Source organism: Triticum aestivum, chromosome 7D, assembly GCF_018294505.1.
Source record: "Triticum aestivum cultivar Chinese Spring chromosome 7D, IWGSC CS RefSeq v2.1, whole genome shotgun sequence".
Taxonomy (NCBI): Eukaryota; Viridiplantae; Streptophyta; class Magnoliopsida; order Poales; family Poaceae; genus Triticum; species Triticum aestivum.
The window spans coordinates 578827458-578836208 of NC_057814.1; the positions used below are offsets into that span (position 1 = coordinate 578827458).

The 8751-nt window shown below is 43.5% G+C and overlaps 1 pseudogene; it reads left to right on the forward strand.

Annotated features, from left to right (window-relative positions):
- Nucleotides 1-6325: 6325 nt before the first annotated feature.
- On the forward strand, nucleotides 6326-8290 carry LOC123164524 (BTB/POZ and MATH domain-containing protein 1-like; annotated as a pseudogene).
- The last annotated feature ends 461 nt before the right edge of the window (nucleotides 8291-8751 follow it).

The following is an 8751-nucleotide window of genomic DNA, read 5'->3' on the forward strand; positions in this document are numbered from 1 at the left end:
CGTTATCCATATTACTTTGCTACTAATACTTTGCTGCAGATATTAAGTTATCCAGGTGTGGTTGAATTGACAACTCAACTGCTAATACTTGAGAATATTCTTTGGCTCCCCTTGTGTCGAATCAATAAATTTGGGTTGAATACTCTACCCTCGAAAACTGTTGCGATCCCCTATACTTGTGGGTTATCATTCCTCTCATATCACGGTTTCCTAAATCTCGAAAGCTTCATCCACACCAAACTCAACAAGAACTCGTGAGATAAGTTAGTATAAGCCAATGCAAAAACCTTATCATTCTCTATTGTAGGAAATCACAAAAATTATTATTCAACATTGCATACTAAATGCCTCTGCATATTTAATACTCCTATCCTCAAATAGAATCATTAAACAAGCAAACATATGCAAACAATGCAAACATAACAGCAATCTGCCAAAACAGTACAGTCCGTAAAGAATGCAAGATTCATCATACTTCCCTAACTCCAAAAATTATTGAAGTCTACCACACTGTAGAAAATTTATCAGAGCTCAATATGCAAAAAGTTTCAACATTTTATCATTTTCTGACTTTTCTAGGGAATTTTTGCAACAGCGGTAAACTTTCTTTTTTGAAACAGCAACATGTATACTTGCAAAATAAGCATGGTAAGGGCTATCCTTGACATTTTTATTGAAAATAAAGATGCAAAAAATTATTCTAAATAACAGAAAGCAAATCCTAGCAAAATAAAATGACACTCCAAGCAAAACACATATCATGTGGTGAATAAAAATATAGCTTTAAGTAAAGTTACCGATGAACGAAGACGAAAGAGGGGATGCCATCCAGGGCATCCCCAAGCTTAGGCTATTGGTTGTCCTTGAATATTACCTTGTGGTGCCTTGGGCATCCCCAAGCTTAGGCTCTTGCCACTTCTTAGTCCATAGTCCATCGCATCTTCACCCAAAACTTGAAAACTTCACAACACAAAACTCAATAGAAAACTCGTAAGCTCCGTTAGTATAAGAAAATAAATCACCACTTTTGGTACTGTTGTGAACTCATTCTAAATTCATATTGGTGTAATATCTACTGTATTCCAACTTCTCTATGGTTTATACCCTCCGATACTACTCATAGATTCATCAAAGTAAGCAAACAACACATAGAAAACAGAATCTGTCAAAAACAGAACGGTCTGTAGTAATCTGTAACTCTCGAATACTTCTGTAACCCCAAAAATCCTACCAAATTAGGAAAACCTGAGAAATTTGTGTACCAATCCAGAGCAAAAAGAATATAATCAGAAGCACGTTTCTGTGAACTATCAAAACTAATTTACTGGGCGCAAAAGTTTCTGATTTTCAGCAGGATCAACACAACTATCACCGTAAGCTATCCTAAAGGTCTTACTTGGCACTTTATTGGAACAAAAGCTATAAAACATGATTACTACAGTAGCATAATCATGTGAACACACAAAAACAGTAAGGGCAAATATTGGGTTGTCTCCCAACAAGCGCTTTTCTTTAATGCCTTTTAGCTAGGCATGATAATTTCAATGATGCTCGCACAAAAGATAAGAATTGAAACAGAAAGAGAGCATCATGAAGCATATTACTAACACATTTAAGTCTAACCCACTTCCTATGCATAGGGATTTTGTGAGCAAACAACTTATGGGAACAATAATCAACTAGCATAGGAAGGCAAAACAAGCATAACTTTAAAACTTTAAGCACATAAAGAGGAAACTTGATATTATTGCAATTCCTACAAGCATATATTCCTCCCTCATAATAATTTTCAGTAGCATCATGAATGAATTCAACAATATAACTATCACATAAATCATTCTTTTCATGATCTACAAGCATACAAATTTTATTACTCTTCACATAAGCAAATTTCTTCTCATGAATAGTAGTGGAAGCAAACTCAACAAAATAACTAGTCCAATTGAAAATTAAAATCATGATAACAAGTTTCATGGTTATGTTTATTCTTTATGGCATACGTGTCATCACGATAATCATCATAAATAGGAGGCATGCTTTCATCATAATAAATTTGCTCATCAAAACTTGGGGGACAAAAAATATCATCTTCATCAAACATAGCATCCCCAAGCTTGTGGCTTTGCATATCATTAGCATCATAGGTATTCAAAGAATTCATACTAACAACATTGCAATCATGCTCATCATTCACATATTTTATGCCAAGCATTCTATGTAATTCTTCTTCTAGTACTTGAGCACAATTTTCCTTCCCATCATTTTCACGGAAGATATTAAAAAGATGAAGCATATGAGGCACCCTTAATTCCTTTTTTTTGTAATTTTTTTTATAAACTAAACTAGTGATAAAACAAGAAACTAAAAGATTCGATTGCAAGATATAAAGATATACCTTCAAGCACTCACCTCCTCGGCAACGGCGCCAGAAAAGAGCTTGATGTCTACTACGCAACCTTCTTCTTGTAGACGTTGTTGGGCCTCCAAGTACAGAGGTTTGTAGGACAGTAGCAAATTTCCCTCAAGTGGATGACCTAAGGTTTATCGATCCATGGGAGGTTTAGGATGAAGATGGTCTCCCTCAAACAACCCTGCAACCAAATAACAAAGAGTCTCTTGTGTCCCCAACACACCCAATACAATGCCAAATTGTATAGGTGCACTAGTTCGGCGAAGAGATGGTGATACAAGTGCAATATGGATGATAGATATAGGTTTTTGTAATCTAAAAATATAAAAACAGCAAGGTAACTAATGATAAAAGTGAGCGAAAACGGTATTGCAATGCTAGGAAACAAGGCCTAGGGTTCATACTTTCACTAGTGCAAGTTCTCTCAACAATAACAACATAACTGGATCATATAACTATCCCTCAACATGCAACAAAGAGTCACTCCAAAGTCACTAATAGCGGAGAACAAACGAAGAGATTATTGTAGGGTACGAAACCACCTCAAAGTTATCCTTTCTGATCAATCTATTCAAGAGTCCGTAGCAAAATAACAAGAAGCTATTTTTTCCGTTCAATCTATCCTAGAGTTCGTACTAGAATAACACCTTAAGACACAAATCAACCAAAACCCTAATGTCACCTAGATACTGCAATGTCACCTCAAGTATCCGTGGGTATGATTATACGATATGCATCACACAATCTCAGAATCATCTATTCAACCAACACAAAGAACTTCAAAGAGTGCCCCAAAGTTTCTACCGGAGAGTCAAGACGAAAACGTGTGCCAACCCCTATGCATAAGTTCACAAGGTCACTGAACCCGCAAGTTGATCACCAAAACATACATCAAGTAGATCACATGAATATCCCATTGTCACCATAGATAAGCACATGCAAGATGATAACCCACAAGTATAGGGGATCAATTGTAGCCTCTTTCGATAAGTAAGAGTGTCGAACCCAACGAGGAGCTAAAGGTAGAACAAATATTCCCTCAAGTTCTATCAACCATCGATACAACTCTACGCACGCTTGACGTTTGCTTTACCTAGAACAAGTATGAAACTAGAAGTGCTTTGTAGGTGTTTTTGGATAAGTTTGCAAGATAATAAAGAGTGCGTAAATAAAAAGTAGGGGCTGTTTAGATAAAGACACAACTAAATTAGTTTTAGTAGAGAGCTTTTTGTCACGAGAAAGTTATTTGTCCCTAGGCAATCGATAACTAGACTGGTAATCGTTATTGCAATTTTATTTGAGGGAGAGGCATAAGCTAACATACTTTTTCTACTTGGATCATATGCACTTATGATTGGAACTCTAGCAAGCGTCCGCAACTGCTAAAGATCATTAAGGTAAAACCCAACCATAGCATTATAAGGCATCAAGTCCTCTTTACTCCCATACGCAAACAACCTACTTACTCGGGTATGTGCTTCTGTCACTCACGCCACCCACCATAAGCAAATCATGAACATATTGCAAACCCTACAGCGGAGATCCCTCACGCTTGCGCGACACGGAGAGCACCATAGGACAGCACCAATAATAAAACATGCAACTCAAACCAATCACGATCATCAATTAACCCATAGGACAAAACGGATCTACTCAAACATCATAGGATAGCCATACATCATTGGGAAATAATATATAGCGTTGAGCACCATGTTTAAGTTGAGATTACAACGGGTAAAAGAGGGGATACACCGCTGCATAGAGGGGGGAAGAGTTGGTGATGACGGCGGTGAAGTTGTTGGTGTAGATTGTGGTGACGATGATGGCCCCGGCGGCACTCCGGTAGTGCCACCGGAAGCGAGGGGGAGAGAGCCCCCTCCTTCTTCTTCTTCCATGACCTTCTCCCTAGGTGGGAGAAGGGTTTCCCCTCTGGTCCATGGATCTGTCTCTCTGTCTCTCTCTGTTTCTGTGCTCCTGGTTTCTGCCCTTTCACCGTTTCGTATATATCCGGAGATCCGTAACTCCGATTGGATTGAAACCTTCGCCAAGATTTTTTTCCGAAAATTAACTTTCTTGCGGCCAAAGAAGAGCAGAAACCGCCTTACGGGGTGCCCACGAGGGTCAGGGGCGCGCCCCCTGCCTCGTGGCCCCCTCGGGCACCGTCTCGCGTTGATTCTTCTTCCCATATTTCACAAATAATTCAAAAATATTCTCCGTTTGTTTTTATCCCGTTTGGACTCCGTTTGATATGGGTTTTCTGCGAAACATAAAACATGCAACAAACAGGAACTGGCACTGGGCACTGGTTCAATATGTTAGTCCCAAAAATAATATAAAAAGTTGCCAAAAGTATATGAAAGTTGTAGAATATTGGCATGGAACAATCAAAAATTATAGATACGACGGAGACGTATCACAAGACATACATCAAGTGTTCTCAAATCCTTAAAGACTCAATCCGATAAGATAACTTCAAAGGGAAAACTCAATCCATTACAAGAGAGTAGAGGGGGAGAAACATGCTACTGGTACATACCCTCAACCCCGAGGATGAACTACTCCCTCCTCGTCATGGAGGGTGCCGGAACAGGGTCCCGATTAGTTTTTGATGGCTACAGAGGCTTGCGGCGGCGGAACTCCCGATCTAGGTTATGTTCTGGAAGTTTGGGTATATATAAGAGGTGTTGGCGTCGGGAACAAGTCAGGGGGTCTCCGAGGCGGCCACGAGGTAGAGGGCGCGCCCCCACCCTCGTGGTGGCCTCGGGACTCTTCTGGTCCATCTCCGATGCTCCGTGGGCTTCTTCCGGTCAAAAAATGATCTCCGTGAAATTTCAGGTCAATTGGACTCCGTTTGGAATTCCTTTTCTGCGATACTTAAAAACAAGGAAAACACAGAAACTGACACTGGACTCTAGGTTAATAGGTTAGTCCCAAAAATCATATAAATAGCATATAAATGCATATAAAACATCCTAGATGGATAATATAATAGCATGAAACAATCAAAAATTATAGATACGTTGGAGACGTATCATGGAGCAGCATTCAATGTGACGCATCGACGACTTGGAGTCTCGGTGGCAGGGTCTCTGCGACGGATGTGTGATGGTGGACGCGCGTAGGGAGGAGGCGTTCTCTGAAGCGGTGGGGCGTCGACGACAGGCCTGGCAAGGTCGATGCGTCAGTACTTGCTCTGAAGATGGATAGGTGGAAGGCGGCGGCGACAACCTCCGAGAGTGCATCAGACCAGTGTGTGTGTCCCAAACCTGGTATGAGGCTTGGTTGGGGCCTCCGGCATTAGATGTTAGGCTTTAGTGCAAGGTCTGTTTGGTATTCGGCTCGGACAATCGGCACCCCTTCATCAAGTGGATAAGAGTAGCGACAGATGTTGCCAAACCGGTGGCTTCATACTTACTGATATATATACTTTGTAAAGTTTTTGTGAATAATTAATAAAATTGTTGCATGCATCGTCCATATGTAGAGGCCGGTGATCATCCTCCTTTTCAAAAAGGTCCTTTAGAATACTTTTTCTGGTCCAGAAAAATAAGATGGTGAAAATGTGGCTTACACATGGAAAATGCCTTCATCTTGAAGCTATCCAATATACCCTCTCATTGAGTAAATCAATTTTCCATGCGGCAATGCTATTCGGCCGACGTTCGTTGAGAGGGATGGCAAATCAAACATTTTTTATGAGATACTCCTTTAAAGTTAGTATAAAATTGAGTCATCTATTTTGAAACGAAGCGAGTAACTTATATTTTATGAGGATGTAAATTTTAATTTGTAAGCACGACAAATCCTGACAAAAACTGAACCGAAGCGTTGTCTAATTAAATTTGTCATCCTTGACCAACACAATTTGCCATCAAAATCGTTCGCAATTGCCATCCAACGAACGTTCGCCGGTCAAGCCGGTCCTTTTCCATGCCCCTCGCTTCCCACTACCCCCGGTCTTCCGCCGTGAACGCCAATCGCCGGCGCGAGAGCGCGACCATTCCCTTCCTCCCGCAGCGTCGGCCTCCACCTCCGCACCTACTCCCCAGGTACCACCTCCCTCCTCTTTTTGACCGCGGCGCCGTCCTACCCCTAGTCCCTCTCCCCGGCCGCCGCTTCCACTGGATAGGATAAGCAGGGTCCGGCTCGTCGGGGCCCAAATCCGGCCGCCGGAGCACGGAACAGCCCGGATTGGTCCTCTTAGCTGACGCCGGAAGACCAACCTATCGACCTCGCGCACGCTGGGAGGCTAGCCGTTGCCCTCGCTGCCTCCTCCGTCGGCGCGACTCGCAAGCAAGGCCGCGACCAGAAGCGCGCCCAGCGGAGGCATCTACACCACTGGCGCGGTGAGTCATCCCTTGGCGCCTCCATTAGACGGCCTAACTCTTGAACTATCTATCTAGTTGTTTTAAATTTGCTTGTATGAACTAGCCTATGCAATGTATGAACTATCCTAGTAGTTTTAAGAAGAACTAGATAGCGTGAACTATATGTTTTAAATCGAGTTGGAAATTCGGCAAAGTTTACAAGATCTGTTTTGCCGATCCGTCCGCCGTCCCGCAAATTTTGTTTACGGGATACTGTAAACGACATTTGCAGGACAGCGATATACGGGATCTGATAGAGATGCTCTAACCTGCAATTGTTCCCACGCAGAAACGTTCCATCTCCAGCAGTGAAGAAATTTCAGCTGCAATCCCTCTCCGGTCTTTCGCCATGGAAAATGCCTGCACAAGCCTCAACCAGGTGGCCCGCTCGGCACGGCTGCTCAACATCGACGGCTTCAGCCTGACCGCAGGCATGGGCGGCGACTACTGCCTCAAGTCCATATGGACTGTCGATGGGTACGAGCTGGAAGTCCTTAACTATCCGGGCACCACATGGGTGGCTCTGAAACTCGTCTTCCTCAGCGAAGCCCGCACACAGTGGGGCGTGAGGGCGAGCATGGCCTGTCAGCTGGTGGATCTCAGCAGGGAGCTTGAGCCGTATCATGAGTACGGCGTGTCAGAAACCTTCCATCACCCCCAAGACTTCGGGGCACTGGTCTTCATGGACAGAAATAAGATACCATCCGGTTATATCAAGGATGATATGTTGACTCTGCGATGCGCGATCATGGTACTCAGGGAGTTACCAGTGCCAACCATCCCAGCTGAAGAAGTGGTCGCACCACCATCCACCAACTTGCACCAGCACCTCGGCGAACTCCTGCAGAGCGAGATGGGAGCCGATGTCACTTTTCTTGCGTGCGACGAGTCGTTTGCTGCACACAGGTACATACTTGCCGCAAGGTCTCCGGTTTTCAAGGCCCGGTTCTTCGGAGACATGAAGGACAAGTGCTCAGCACGCGTGGAGATCAAGGACATGGAGGCGGCGGCATTCAGCGCCATGCTGCACTTCATCTACACTGACACGGTGCCTGATCTTGACCGACCGCTCGAGGAGGTGACGACGATGGCTCAACATTTGCTTGTGGCCGCTGACATGTATGGGCTTGAGAGGCTCAAGCTGATTTGTGAAATAAAGCTCTCTGGTGGCATCACTGTCGACGCCGCAGCGACCACTCTTGCTTTGGCGGAGCAGCACAGTTGCTTGAAGCTCAAGGCCAAATGTCTCGAGTTTATCGTCAGCACGCCTGCTGTTCTTGAGGCGTGCTGGCGACAAATGGGTATAAGCACCTTGAAGAAAGCTGCCCTTTGGTCCTCACCGAGCTTCTCAAGTCTACCCATGTGAGTAAGAGTTGAAGGGTAGCATAGTGCATAGTCTCTGTTTGTGCTTGCATCCATGTGTGGTGTAGTAAAGCTTATGTCTGCATTTACGTAAAATGGAAAACTTGTGTGCATCTATATATGTTATGTTATGAGGAACTTAACGCTTTCATTGCTCCTCCAATTTAGATGTAATTTAGTATAACGTCGTCCAAGATTTGGTTGAATGCTTGTCCAAATTAGTACAAGGTGATAAATAAAGTTGGATGATCCAGAGCGTGTATAGTTTTGTACATGATTTGCACAGCCGCAGCCACACAATCCAGGTCTCCGCGGCGGATCCAGCAAGTCTCGTCCGGATGCCGTGCGCTGCCAGATCTGTGGTAAGTCCGGGCATACAGCACATGCTCCCGGCTCACAAAATATTTTTCATCCTTTAAGAAAGTCAAAATATTTTTTTTTGACGCTGCAACGGCGGGCTTACGCCGGCCTGAACGAATATATTAAATCAACGTGAACTTACAACCAGGTGAAGAGGAGGTACAAGGTGAGAGAGGGGGGGAAGGTGATGGGGAAAAAACAGAAAAGTTACATTCTCCCAGCTAAGAGCAACACCATTGATCTCCACTCTAG